Consider the following 13,557-nt stretch of genomic DNA (forward strand, 5'->3'; position numbering starts at 1 on the left):
GTTGTGTGCCTTTCCAAAGTGTCCCACCTATGGCTGATTAATGTAACTGGTCTGCTTTGTTAATCAGTTCTTCAATGTGTACCCATTATAACCACTCCTGAAACTCCCTCTTCTAAAATATATAATATTTTGCTGTTAACTTTTATATAAAAAATAGAAAAACCTATTGTTTAACAAATCTATACTAACCAAATACATGTCCAACATAAATTAACTCCTTTCTTCATTCTCTACTCCAAAATTCCATGTCTCCCCAATCTATTTCTCTCATGCACACACTTTATATCCAAGATCACACCATTAATAAAATGGTCCTTTCTTTTCAATAACCTTTCTTCATAGTCCTCTCCTCTTCTATATACATGTTATAAAACAAATATACATATGCCAACTGCTATATAATTTGTTAAAAACCAACTATAAAATACAAACCTTCCAAAATACCACCTCTGCGTCACTGCCGTTTTTAAACTTCTCCTCCAAACCTGCCACCCCAACCTTTGCACACTAATGCCAATCCCTCCATATAATTTCACTTTCCTTGTGTGCCTCCCAAAGCAATCCCTCAAATGGACACACCTTGTGTCCAGGACCACACCAATTATAAAAATAGATCATCATCCCTTAATCCACTCTCCCCATCCTTCTCTTCTTGCATCCACATTAGCAATCAATACCTACCTACCAACTAAACAAAATGCATCTCCTTCACGTTATATATTTCAGCTTTACTCATTATATATACTACATTTAAAAACTCTCTGTGGGTCAACGTTTGTCTGTGTACGTGTCTTCTCAAATAACCCTGCTGGTCGTTAGGACAATGGGTCTTTGAACACACCAGCTTTCTCTCAAGTGTTATTTCCAAATACTTACGAACATACCAAGAATTAAACAAACACCACAGTTCCATAAGTCACTATCTCTACTAATAAACGTTCACTTTCTCCACCCATAAAAATACAAACACTTCCCATCCTTTTTCCAAAGCTGTCCAGAGAGATTCAACTGAGACTACACCAGCCCCACTGAACTCTCTAAGGCAATTATACATTGCCAAACTCTCTCCAACCCAGGCTCATCTGCCCCTAAAAGCTCCAACTAAAAAGCTTCCCAGATACTTGTCAGGGCCCTTGTGGCTAGTCAAACTCCACCTTTTCCTGTTGATTGTGATGTAACACAATCCGAATATAGTATTTAACAAAAAGCTACCACACTGTGCTACATGGATAACAGACCTAAACACACACTCACTATATGTCCCCTCTTTCACGCTTCTAGTGGAACAAGCCTGATATGTTGATAATTGTGCTAACACTGATCTAGTAAAGGGACTGGCCTGACATACAAAACTTCAACTGGACTGCACATACAATTACTAACACCTACCTAACCAACCCCTCCTCCCTTCTTGAGAGCCCTCAAACAGGGTGGGTTGGTTTTTTGTACCATTTAGACCCGGAAGATCACAATGTGTGGGGGAGCTGAACATCCGCCTCTCTGAACAAAACTACAAATCAAATGCATACAAGCACAAATGGAAGTACTGTGTAAGGTGTAATGCTGTGTTATGTTTCAAATGTTTTGTTTAATTTATTCTTGAGGAAGTGGAGACATTCTACAAAAGCTTTTAAATATGCAAATTAAATCACTTTGTTAGCCTAATTAATGTATTTACTCGTTATTTCCTTCTGGATCAGCATTCTGTTTAACCTTTGGCTAACACAATACAAACAGACAGAATTTACTCTCTTTATTTCATACTTACCTCAACTCAACTTAACACCCCATATAACAAAAACGCATCTTACATAAATGCTCCTAACGCATTTCCATAATCCCAATGAACCCCTTCCCATGTCCATTTTGACCCACAAATTTTAAACAAAAATGCCAATTTGAATTACTTGTACAAGACTACTTTACAAAATCAATACAAATCAACCAATAACCTTTTCTTTAAACACACCCTACCTTATCAAACAACACTCCTTACACAATTCACACCCACCCTCTATCTACATACACAACCCTAAACAAAAAGCATAGCCAACCACACAAACTATTCCCACACCCACACACCAAACACATTACAAACACAAACCAACACAATAACCACTTTTTTCAAACTGAAGCTTCCAACATGTCAATTGCTCTTATGCTTTCCCTCTCAAATCCCACTAAGAATGCTTTTCCTAGTCCTCCTTCCTTTTCAAATATGCCAAAGCGTAAAATAAAACACGTGGCAACAGGATGTAGAGGAGCAGTTACAAGCCTCTACCGGAAATCCCGTGCCTTTTCTCCTATATGTTGGAAGCCTGAGATTGTACCATGCTTGACACCAGCAGTTGTGCCAATACCGCAGCGGATATTCGAAAGAAGGTACCCACTGAGAAAACCCTATCGAATGTATCCCCAAGAGACGACAATCTGAGGGAAGAACCTCCCGAAGGAATATGAAAAGGAGCAAAGAGGGAAGCTAGTGACGTCACAAGAAACATGCATGACGCACCAAGAGTACTGGCTGTAGAGAATGCATGGATTTTACAGAAACTGATGACGAAGTTAAGAATCGAGTAAACTTTCATGAGCGAGAAGAAGCTTGCACATGTGAGAAATGCTGCAGAAAATAAACCGTTCAATAATCGTACAGATGCTGTAACGCAAGTAGACTAAGTCATCATAGAACCTGGCTATACGTGGTGAATAGACTGCAGGAGAAGCCGCCATTGTATAGGATCTGGACATTGGTAACATGAATTTAGTAAGCCCGTACTCATCGAGAGGAAAGGCTGAGAATTGTGTTGAAGCAAGAATAAGCTGAGATTGTGGAAGCGCATGGCGAGGCTGTCTGGCCTGGTGTCAAAACTGAAGCAGCCAAGGTCGTTTATCTATTCTTGAAAGCAGTGAATGTGCAAAGGTTGAACCGTCCCTTGTGATGGTGCAAAGAGAGAACACCAAGGGTGCCAAATTTTATTCATTGAAGACATTTAAATGCTGCAAGATTGACCAAATCGTGGTCTCCTGTCACGTGAGTCAAGGATGGAAATAGAGTTGAGCTTAGAGTCCTAGAACAACGATAGTGAGAGCCAGCACTCCCATATATTCCCACAGACAAGGATACTTTGCAAGGCCAAGTTCAAAGACAATCTTCATGGCAGAAGGCATGGTTGATGAGATTAACTGGGCTAATTGGGTGGGGAGGTAAAGTCAAGTCCACCTCCGAGCAACTGGGTTTGAGCTTACGTGCTGCAAAGTGAACCGAATGTACCAGACATGGCACAAGCATGCCAACCAATTGTAGAGGGCCGTATAATGAAGGGCTTTATAGTGTGAAGACCAATGATAGACTGTGTTCTTAATAGTGTTAAAGATTACATGTTTTTAAAGGTAGGCGCAAGTTGGCCACCTGACAGTGGGCAGCCAATCACAATCCTAGGCCCTATGCAATGTATACTTAAATGTTCCTCTTAAGCCTATCACAGCCTTTGATAGGTTTTCTATTATTTACCACGTAATATGACATACTTCTGATGTATTGTTTGCATGTAAGGGTGTTTTTATGAGAAAATCGCAGAGAGCCTGAGCGAACGTCCACTGATGTCCGTTGTAACCTCCCTGTTTTAGATCATTGTTAATAAAACAGTACCTTTGCCATCTTCCTGAGTAGGTTCAATCATTTGGACTTAGAATTATTCTGCAACCTCATCCATTGCATGCACGTTACTAAAGCGCCATATGCTCACGTGGTAGCAGAGGATGATTGAAAAAGATCCAAACTAGTTAGTCTCCAGTATTTCAGACGATCGGGGATCCTCCACGTTTACCTGGAAGATCGCAGGGTTTCCTGTGGAGAGCGGCCAATAGAAATACATTTGCAAGAAGAACCGAGACTGTGGGTAGGACCCCCTTTGACAAAATCCCTGCCCAGTTTCCATGGGCGTTCTACGCTACGCACGGAAGGCGAAGTGGTCGGATTGCAGGAGTCGTCGATACCGAAGGCCTCGAGTGATTAACGAATGTTGAGTAGACTAAGGGGAATGGCAAATAAAGGGGATGGGATTGTGCTAATTTTTTGATTAACGGGAAATGTTGTGAAGAGAAAATGTAGCGCGTAGGAGTCGTGACTCAAGGGAGTTTCAGAAGTATAGAGCAAACACATATAAGGCGAAATCAGGATTACGTAAGGTGACGTCTCAAACCCTATATAGGGTACAGAATAAAGGTGAGAGAGATAAGGTGATCACAGTGTTTATAAATGTGTAATGTCGACTAGTTTGAATGTTGTTTATTGAGTACAACAAACATATCAAAGAGGTATAGAAGTTGTGAAAAAATTGAAAAAGTTGAGGAGCAACAGTGATTGAGACTTAGTGAAGTGATTGACGCCAATCAAGAATATAGATATAGCTAATCAAGAGAATAGATATATCAAGGAAGAAAATAGTTAAGATATTGAAATAAGAGACTTGAGCAGCGATTGATGGTGCATGCTCATGTTTGTTGTTTTAAGACATTGAAAAAGGTGGTCATTTAAGCAAAAGTATAACGTTTATTTAACAGTCTGGTAAGTACTGACAGGCACGTGAGCCCTCAGCTCCCCTTGCCTCACCTGAAGCGAAAGGTGCTAGTCCTAAGAAATAGGGTTATATCCTTTAAAGGAGTTGAAAGCGGTGATGGGATATAGGAATCAGATACCCCCCCACCCGAATACAGTACTGACGATAACCCAGAGGAGAATAAACGAAAAGAAGAGATCTATAATACAAGACAAAGAAAAAAGGAGTGATCAGTCGAATCTGTCAACAGAAATAGACAGGGAGATTAAGAGATGGAAAGGAGAGAAGGATAAAGCGGACGAGATAGCGCTTGTGCCGAACGAATGGATGGGAGGACAGATATTACTTAAAATATATGGGAAAAGTATTGAGGAAGTCAGGCAAAGAGAAGAAGGATTAACAAGAAAGAAAAGACAAGGAACAAGAGAAAAAATTGAAAGAGGATAAGCAGAAAAGGAAGAGCAGGGAATGACGAGACCAGCTATATCGGGAGGAGCAAGAGAAAAAAGACGAACAGGAAGAAGAACAAAGAAAGTATGACAATAGACAGAGTGATAGAAGATAGGGATAGAAGAGAAAGGAAGAGAGAAGGGGAGGAAGTGCAAAGAGGAAGGGACACAAGATTACAGAGACGAAGGGAAGAAGATGAAAGAATGGAAGGTATAAAGAGAGAAGAACAAAGGCAAGAGAAAGAAAGAAATGGAAGGGATGCGAGAAAGCCAAGAGAAATAGATAATGAAATGGAACAAAAAATGTGACAACGAGGTCCTGATACCAGTCTCATTCGTAAGGAACCAATAGGGTCAAACTCAGAAATACGATGGGATAGAAGAGTTCCTTCCGATAAAGGCAGCAATGCTAACGACATCTAGAGTAGTATTGGAATAAGAAAGATTTGAGGCGGCAAGCATTGGAGAAATTATCGACAAGGTCTATCAATCAGTTAAAGGAAGGTAGCAAGTATGGAATTCGAGGGAAGAGGGATCACTCACCAGTATTTCAATAAGGAAATGAAAAAGAAAATCAGTTCAGTCACAAACGTAGAGCATTGTCTTTAAGAAGACGGAATACAGATAAGGGTGAAGGGGATGATAGTCACACTAGTTGGGGAATAGACATGTCGGACGAGGAAAGAGGGTTGAGTTTTGGGGTAGAAGGAGGGACTGTGTGCGCCCCTGAAGGAGGTCTGAAAATGGATAAAGATGTGAGATGGTCAGACCTGGAACTGCCTAAAGATAGGAAGCCAGATCCCATAGCATATCCAGACTGCCCCAGAGGATGATCGTATAGTGAGAAGGGAGAATCGCCGCCATATGTGAGTCAGTTAAGGTCATTACCCACAAGGAGACAGACAGGGACGATTGTCCCTGCCATAGATGGACCAATGATGGGATCTGACTCTGGGAGGGGGTTCACTCAGTTTCCTTTATTGGAAAAAGGGGGAGCAAGACCACAGTATATCCCAAGGCCATAGATGGACAAAGATATTTTAAGGTGTAAGCTCCTGAGTTTGACTTCGGGCACTGGGAAATGGATATACAAATTAGAAAAAATTACCAGAAGAAATACACTGGCCATAGGGGACATAAAAGGTCTTCTAGCAGATATTCTTGGGGAGAGGGCTGATGACATATGGACAACAGTAGGATATTCAAGTGTGACAGCAGAGAACACAGCGCATGATGGAGCCCCATTTAATAATTGTAGGGCAGATGTTTGGAGGGCTCTCAGGGTACAGTACCCCAATACATCAGATTTGGGTGAAATTATGACACGAAAGATGAAGGAAGATGAAGACCCTATTGCTTACATTCAGGAGAATTGGCAACTTGAAGCTTGTGAGCCATGGGAAAAGACAGTGGCATTTCTTTACCACATTTTATGCCAGGGGTTGCGTGAGCCAGTAAAGAGACAGATGAAAAAACAAGTAGGGATGGAAACGAAGCCATGGGCTGAGATACAGCTGACAATAGTACAGCATTGTCAGTTATTACAAGAGAAAAATAAGAAGGATGAGAATAGGAAAACCGAGGAAGCCAAGTTAGTTCTGAATGCTCTTTCAAAATTTGCCAAAGAAGGAGCGGTATTGACAAGCAGAGAAGGATTGGGAATGCAGGAAACCATGGATGCATCGCAGGTGACTAATCTGCGCCCAATGGATCAAGGTGTATATGGGTTTGTGCCACAAGGCAGAGGTACAGGTAATAGAGGAAGAGGAGGCAGATTTCAAAATAATCAAGGTGGGTTTCAAGAAACACAGAATGAGAACCAGACTACTCAGGGAGAATAGCACCAAGGAGGGGGGGGGCTTGTCAGACGGGCACCCCCAGTATGTTGGACCTGTGGGATGGCAGGGCATATGGCACGCGTATGTGAAAGCCAAGGGAATGTACAAAATGGTACATTTTCAAGAGGGGGGGGGGGGGAGCTTAACCTCCACCATATAGCACACAGACTAGAGAGGGATTTGCCCAGGATCACACATTTTACCAGAAACAAGCACTGCGAGTACAGCAGGTACAGCAACAAGAACAAGTGTAAATTAATAAACCACAAGGGCAGTCGCAACAAACCCCTATGCAGACACAGTAGTATGCAAAAACAGGACACGTACTGACACCCAGAATAGGAGGTGTCACTGTGGGTGGAGGAAATCCTTTCAAAGGGACGGTGATGAGCCTGTACCCACAATAGGGTAGCTCACAGAGTGCCTTGATGTGTTCAGTACTATCTGTGACACCAGACCCCCAAGAGGAACCAAGGGTCGATGTGACGTTAGGAGGAAAATCCTTTTCTTTTCTTGTAGACACTGGAGAAACTCGTTTGTGATTTTTGTTGTCAGAGCGAAGCAGAATTGGCCGCAGCGGTTGAAGATGAGAGAAACTGGTGGCCTGAACGTACTACGAAGCAGTGTTATACCGGAACCGAGCAATGGTTTTTCCAGTCCAGTATCCTGCCTCCAGCAATAGGCAAGCAACCAATACTTCTTCAGAGGAAGCCATGCATCGGGACACTTGCCCACTCGACTGCAAGGTCTATGTTGGCAACCTTGGGAATACTGGAAACAAGACTGAACTGGAGCGTGCTTTTGGATACTATGGGCCTTTATGCAGTGTTTGGGTTGCACGAAACCCACCAGGTTTTGCCTTTGTTGAGTTTGAAGATCCACAAGATGCCGCCGATGATGTAAGGCAGCTCGATGGAAGAACGCTATGTGGCTGTCGTGTAAGGGTAGAGTTGTCAAACGGAGAGAAGCGGAGCAGAAATCGTGGCCCGCCTCCATCGTGGGGTGGAGGAAGACGCCCACGAGATGACTACAGAGGTTGAAAAAGCAGCCCACCGCCTCGCCGCAGGTCACCTCGACACAGGAGCTTCTCCCAAAGCCGTAGCAGGTCACTCTCCAGAGACCGTAGACATGAAAGATCTTTATCCAGAGAGAGAAATCACAAGCCTTCACGTTCGTTCTCCAGGTCTAGAAGCGTTCTATGTCGAATGAGAGAAAATAGTGCAGCAGCCTTCAGAAGGAAATGTACCGACCGAGCATTGCATTTTGGAAATTTTTTATTTAGAGACTTCATTTGCTTGGTGCATTTTTTAAAAATGTTTTAGCTGTATTTACTTTGTATTGTCTTGTAACAAGTGACCGCTGTAAAGATGCGAATCTGTACATGGTTTTTGAGCAAAATTGGAAAACTAAAGCTTGTTAAATTCTCTTGAATACATGGGCATTCCGTTTGTTTTGCATAGACTTCAAATAAATATAGATTTTTGTAAAAAAAATAAATAAAAGAAATAAAAACTCGTTTGTGCATACGGGAGGGAAAATATTCAATGTCGGGAATTGCAATGAATGCTCCAGGATTCTCTGGAGCTACAAGTCGAGTTGCTTTTACCAATGAATTCCCAGTCTCAATAGGAGAATGTGACATGCCTGTTCCATTGTTATATTCACGACAGACACAGGTTAACATTTTGACAAGAGATTTAATGACAAAACTAAACATCAAAATTTCATTTACTGATCAGGGAATAGTGTGCTCCACTCCAGGAATACACTATTTAAATGTGGGAGAATGTATACTGGCGTTCACAGGGTAAGTGGCTCTGCAAGGTGTTCGAGTAGATCCAGAGATTTTTCTATATGGAGTGAGCATTTTACGGATATGGCCACCTGGCTTGGTGGGAAACATTGTGAGGATACCTGATGAGTTCTTGTTTAGACTCTGAATACCTATAGACGAAGAGGGGGGGCAGACTATCCCTATAGAATTGGAAGCAGCCATAGTACGAAGGGAAATGGCAATGCTCGAAGGAGTAGATGATGAGGGTAGACCATGGAGAACAGTGATAGCTCTTGAGGTAGGGTATAGATTGACGGACATAACTGATGACGATATGTTTAGGGAAGACCGAACAGATGATGAAGTGGTATTCTTCATGAGCATTACATACTGGATAAGGATAGAAAAGAGGGAAGTCCCACAGCGAATGGCGATAATGTGGCAGCATTATTTCAGGAAGACTTGGAAAAGGTGCCAAGCGTCCTTTGGACGACAGGCCCTTATATAACATAGGTTTATTAAAGGGAATAGGAGAGGTTAAAATAAAGCTTAAGCCAGGAGTGATTTTACCACAAGCAAAACAGTACCCCATGTCTCAAGAAGCCGATGAAGGTATATTTCAGACCATTTCAGCACTGATGAAACAACAGATTCTGGTGCCATCAGAATCATCGTGCAATACTGCAGTGTATCCTATTAAAAAATCTAAAGGAGGGGCATGGAAATGTATACAAGATATGAGACTGATTAACCAGATTGTAGAGGCAGAGTTTCCTTTAGTTCCTAATCTGGTGACAATACTATGCAGTATCCCGGTGGAAGCTCGATATTTCACAGTAATCAATTTGAAGAATGCATACTTCTCGATCCATTGCACAAGGACTCACAAGACTTGACTTCTTTTACGTTCCACCAAAACTTGACTGAAACGTACTAGGCTGCCTAAGGGTACTGAGAGTCCCCATCGATCTTTAATAGAGATTTACAGATGGATTTAGGCAATATTGATCTCTACAGTGGAGTGATACTGTACGCAGATGATATTTTAATTTGCAGCACCACAGAAGATGAGTGCAGACGAGATTTGGTTCCGTTGATGACCATACTAGCAGACAAGGGATATAAGGTAAACAAGGAGAAATTACAATATTGTTAAGAAGAAGTATTATATGTAGGTCAGTTGATTTCACATGAAGGAAAGAAAGACACCTGAAAGAGCAGGGGCGATTATGGAGACATCAAAACCAAATATAGTGAAACAGATGCAACAGTTTTGGGGGTTATGCAACTATGTTAGGGCCTGAGTGTTTGATTACAGTATGTACAGAAGACCACTTCTGCAAGCTTTAAAGAAAGCACAAGGGGAAAAAATAAAATAGAGTGAACTGAAGAAATGGAGGAAAGATTTGAGAAGCTGAAAAAAGCAATTTGCACAGTCCCTGTTTCAGGAATTCCCAATTATACTTGAGGAATTTTATTTGTTTTCGCACACAAATGGAACAGTCATGACAGCAGTGCTTATGCAGAGAACTACATTGGGGTTCAAACCATTAGTGTATTACAGTGGGATTCTAGACCCAGTTTTGAGAGGACACTTCCCTTGCAAACAATCTTTGGCTGCTGCCGCGTTTGAGAAGTCTACAAGTATTGTCATGGGCTGCTCTATGGCCCTCTTCGTGGAGCATGCTCTCTTTGCCATTTCAAAAAAACCCAAGGGCACATTAAAATCCCAAAGAGCTTCAGTTTATGAGGTAATGATTTCTAACCCAACTAATAAAGTTGTGAGATGTAAAATAGTGAATCCTGCCACGGTTATAGTTGAGCCGATAGAAGGTGATCAAGTGCATGACTGAGCTAATTATGTTGAATTTTATGATGATATACCCTGTGTGAAGGAAAATGCTTTAGCGGGAGGGGAATTCTCTTCATTGTTGGTTCTTTGAAAATCGATCAGATTAGTGGGGAAAGGCATTCTGGTGCCGCAGCAGTGACGCCTAGATTAAATGGAGAATTTCAAGTTTCAGCAAGTGCAAGGCTACCGTCTCACTTTTCAGCACAAGTAGCAGAATTAAAGAGACTCATTGTTGTGCTCGAGAAACATGAAAGGCAGGACGTGACGGTGTACAGTGACTCCGTCTACGTGATGTCAACCGTACATGCAGGGTTAGCATGTTGGAAAAGGAGGGGCAACCTCTGTGCAGACGGCACTCCAGTGCAAGATACATCCTTACTGGATAGTCTTAATAAGGCACTACAACTCCCAGTGGCCATAGTGGTCGTTAAATGTGCAGCGCATACTAAGCGAACAGATTTTATCATTTTCTCTTTTGCAGGAATGAAACCGCAGAGAAAGAAGCCAAAAGGGTTGCATATTCCCCAGACATTTTAGGTTTTGATGCTGAGAGTATTAAAGAAAAAGTAGTCACAACTATGCTAGTGCAAGAAGGGTTTAATACATTATCGATAACCCAACTGATGGAGATTAGAGGGAGTGCACCACAGGATGAGCAGGAGTTGTGGAAATGAAGGGGGTGTTCTTTATCCCCCACAGAAGCATTATTGCTCAAGACAGCACTGGAAAGCCTGTGATGCCAGTACCATAATTAAAGGTCACACCTGAACAGCTGATTTACCCCACGCATGTAACTAGGGAGAGTGTTGCTGCTACAATTGCAGAAGATTGGTTCATTCCTAATTTGTTGGAGCACGTTGCATTATTTATGGTAAACTGCATTGTGTGTCAAAAGTTTACTGCTGGGCATACACTGAGAACGATTAGGGGGGTAATACCTTGACCGAATGGGTCTGTTTCAGCATTTACGCATCGACTGTCGATATGCTGCAAGTATGTAATGGATATAGATATAATAATAAATAATAATAATGAAAATAAAGCATTTATATAGTGCTACGAACCCTCAGGCATCTGAGCACTGCTTATTATTACCCACGGTGTGTGGTACTCATTTATCGACCTCGGAAGGATGAAAGGCTGAGTTTGGTCCTGCCGGGATTCGCACCTGTGTCGGCAGGCTCTGCACGGATGTCAAAGCGAGTGTTCTACTTGCTGTACTATCTGACCAGGTATCTATTAGTGGTGGTGTGTCCCTTCTCTAGTTGGATTGAGGCAGGTCTTTGTACACACCCTGATGCCACTTCTGCAGCAAAGCTTTTAGTGCGCAAAGTTTTCCAGAGGTGGGGTGTGTGTGAAGTGCTGAGATCCGATAATGTGCACCATTTTGTTAATGAGCTATTCGAACAGATAGGGCTTCTATTGAGTATTACGCATACATTTTCTTCTGTTTATCATCCGCAAGCAAACAGAATATGTGAGAGACTCAACAACCTCCTTAAAGAAAGGATTGCCCAGATTAAATTGGCTTTGAAAAAGGGATGGCTGTACTGCCTACCCCTAGTTTTAAATGAATTTAATGAATCAGTCAGGATCGGACTACCACCGCACCCTGCAGTGACGGGGTACCAAATGAGAATACCCCTTACTCCTCCATCTAGGTGTAGAAGTGATGCCCATAGTGTAGCTAAAACCTTAGGTGATGAAATGCACAACTATTTGACATGTATGACCTCCAGCATGTCTTTCATTTCAGATCTGTAAGGAAATAAGGGCTGCACTGTTCTGGCAGCTCTGAAATTAGATGATGCTGTGCGGAATGGGGAAAGACTACATTTCCCATAATGCCAGTGGCAGTTGCGAGCAGGTGTGCCGGCTCATGTTGAGCGCTACTTAAGTGCCTCCCCAGCCCGTGCTGCCAGTTGGTGATTTTGGGCATGGCAGGCACAGGCCGAGGAGAGCAGGAGCATGGACACAGGAGGACTGAAGGATTCAGGCCGGGCGGTGAAACAAAGTTTTCCTGATGCTTCATTCCTTTCATGGAGTGGAGCAGGCTATGATGGTGGCCCGTCCAACGAAGGATCAACTCATGCTGGGGCAGGGGCCAGCGAGCCCCCCCCAGGCCTCAGTTAAGTGACCTCGGAGTGTGTGTGCAGGCTTGATAATGTGCTGGCATTTTTCACACACCAGTCACAGTGCGCTACGCTAATTCATGTTGCATGCTGTGAAGACTTGAGTGGGGCATGCTTGATAGTTGCTGGCCTTTTCGCTCACCATTCACAGTGCGCTGAACTTCAATGTTGTCCACTGAGAAACTTGAGTGTGGGAAACCTAGTGAACTTGCTAAGAACATCCCGTATCAAGTGGAAATCTGGAACCGTATTTGCTTGCATCATTTCAAAGGCAGAGAAGGAAACGCTATGTTGTGTGTGCTGCTTGCTCTTGTCATTTTCATGTTGTCCAGCAAGTCATTATGTTAAACATGAGAAGAGGATTAAGGTTGTAAACTCGAAAAGGCTTAAGAGCATCATTCAGGAAGTGGTGCATGGGAATTATCACATGTTGAAGACTGTGCATTGTCTTTCCATGTTGTTTGCAGTGGCAGTTATCCATGGCCATCAATAACTATATGTGCTTCTGTCTGTTGCTATGTTTTGGAAGGAGGTAGGATAGTCAGGAACTATTAAGGTAGGTAAATTCTAATCAAGAAGGGTATTGTTCTGAGTTGGGGGTGTCAGGAGGTGCTGTCGCATTCAGTGTAAACTCATATCTTGTATCTTTCTTTTACCAGGTTACCCCATACCCATCCAGTTGCAAGGAAACCCTAAACCTTGTCCCGGTTTCCCTAAACACCCCTACCTATCCACAGCCTCTCCCTAACCCCCCCCCCTTCAGCTGCATCAATGTACCTGTTATATTCAAGTTAGGGGCTTGTGCCAACCAATGTGTGAGGGGTCAACTACATTTGGGTTCTGTGGCTAGGAAGGAGTTGTGTGATACTCCAGGGCTGTGACAAGATCAAATCAAGCACAAGGGGGGTTGGTCTCAGAACACAGAAGAAGACAATTTAGCAGCCAACCCAATT

General features: G+C 42.7%; 1 pseudogene; it reads left to right on the top strand.

Annotated features, from left to right (window-relative positions):
- The first annotated feature begins 7,454 nt into the window (after nucleotides 1–7,454).
- Nucleotides 7,455–8,183, top strand: LOC138547072 (serine/arginine-rich splicing factor 3 pseudogene; annotated as a pseudogene).
- Nucleotides 8,184–13,557: the final 5,374 nt, after the last annotated feature.

The sequence above is a fragment of the Ambystoma mexicanum genome, chromosome 1p (genome assembly GCF_040938575.1).
Source record: "Ambystoma mexicanum isolate Mex_15411 chromosome 1p, UKY_AmexF1_1, whole genome shotgun sequence".
Lineage (NCBI taxonomy): Eukaryota > Metazoa > Chordata > Amphibia > Caudata > Ambystomatidae > Ambystoma > Ambystoma mexicanum.